Raw genomic sequence first — 1,948 nt, forward strand, 5'->3', positions numbered from 1 at the left:
GGTCACTATACCCTTGTAATATAACCTGAAGTATGGCAATGTGATGCCTCCGAATTGTTTTTATATCTAAGAACTGTAATTTGCTATTTGGTTTTTTTCTGGTTCCATATGAATTTAAGTACCATTTCTTTAAGATCTTTAAATTATGACATTGGTGTTTTGATGGGGATTGCATTAAATCTATAGATTGCTTTGGGTAGTATGGACATTTTAACAATGTTGATTCTTTCCAGCCCTAAGCATGGTATGTTCTTCCATTTGTTTACATCTTCTGCTATTTCTTTTCTCAAAGTTTCATAATTCTCTGTATAGAGATTTTTGACTTCTTCTTTAGATATATTCCCAGGTATTTTATCATCTTTGGGGCTGTTGTAAAAGGAATAGATTCTTTGATTTTGTTCTCGACTTGACAATTGTTGACATATATGAATGCTACTGATTTGTGGGTATTGATATTGTACCTAAGAAGCTTCTATATTACTTGATCACTTCTAAGAGCTTTGTAGTTGAGTCTTTTGTGTTTTCCAAGTATAAGATCATGTCATCTGCAAAGAAGTAGAGTTTAATCACCATTGCCTCCATTTCGATTCCTTTGATTTCCTTCACTTGCCTGATTGTGATGTCTAGGACTTCCAACACTATGTTAAATAGCATTGGCGATATTGGGCATCCTTTACTGGTTCCAGATTTCAGTGGGAATGCTTTCAGTTTTATTCCAGTCAATATCGTATTGGCTGTGCATTTCCTGTAGATAGCCTCTCTTGGCTTAACGAATGTTCCTTCTAAGCCTATTTTCTTGAGTGTTTATATCATGAAAGTTTGCTGGATATTGTCAAAAGCTTTTTCTTCATCAATTGAAAGAATCATATGGTCTTTGGTTTTGGTTTTGATTGTATTTATGCAGTATATTACACTTATAGATTTGTGTATGTTGAAACAACCTTGTGTCTCTGCAATAAAACCCACTTGATCATGATGCATAACCCATTTAATATGTTGTTGTATTCTGTTTGCTAATACCTTGTTGAATATTTTGCATAAATATTCATTAATGATATTTGTCTATAGTTTTCCTTTTTGTTGGGTCCATTCCTGGTTTGGGGATCAGTGTGATATTGGCTTCATAGAATGTGCTGGGGAGGATTCCTTCTTTCTCTATATTTTGGAAAAGAATATGCATTATAGGAACTAGTTCTTCTTTGATGGTTTGATAGAATTCTGGTGTGAAACTATCTGATCCAGGGTTTTTCTTTTTTGGAAGATTTTGTATGCTATTTAAGTACTTGATATTGGTCCATTCAAGATTTCTAAATATTTTTGGCTGAGTTTTGGAAGGTATTGTATTTCCAGATATCAGTACATCTCCTCTATATTTTCATATTTATAGAAATAGAGTTTTTTCTAGTAATCATGGACAATCTTTCATATTTCTGTGGCATCTGTTGTTATTTCCCCTTTATCATTTCTGGTTGTAGTTATTAGAAACCTTGTTTTTCTGTTTTTGATTAGTCCACCTAAGGGTTTATCTGTTTCATTAATCTTTTCAAAGAATCAACTTTTTGTTTTGCTGATCTTCTGAATAATTCCTTTGTTTTCAATTTCCTTTAATTCTGCTCTAATTTTAGTTATTTATTTTCTTCTGCTTGGTTTGGAATTAGATTGTTCTTCATTTTCCAGTTGCTTGAGATGGCCCATTACTTTGCAGACTTGTTCTCTTTCTATTTTTTTTTTTTTTTGATGAAGGCATCTAATGTTATAAATTTCCCTCTAAGGACTACCTTTGCAAAATTCCACAGGCATTGATAGCTTGTCTTCATTATAATTTTGTTCCAGAAATCTAATGACCTCCTTCTTTATTTCATCTATGGCCCAGAAATCATTCAGCTTAAATTTTGTTTACATGATTTTATTTGAGTATGAAGATTTCTGTTTCTGCTGAGTTGAAATT

Source organism: Otolemur garnettii, unplaced genomic scaffold (assembly GCF_000181295.1).
Source record: "Otolemur garnettii isolate 467f Iridium unplaced genomic scaffold, OtoGar3 scaffold00272, whole genome shotgun sequence".
NCBI classification, from domain to species: domain Eukaryota; kingdom Metazoa; phylum Chordata; class Mammalia; order Primates; family Galagidae; genus Otolemur; species Otolemur garnettii.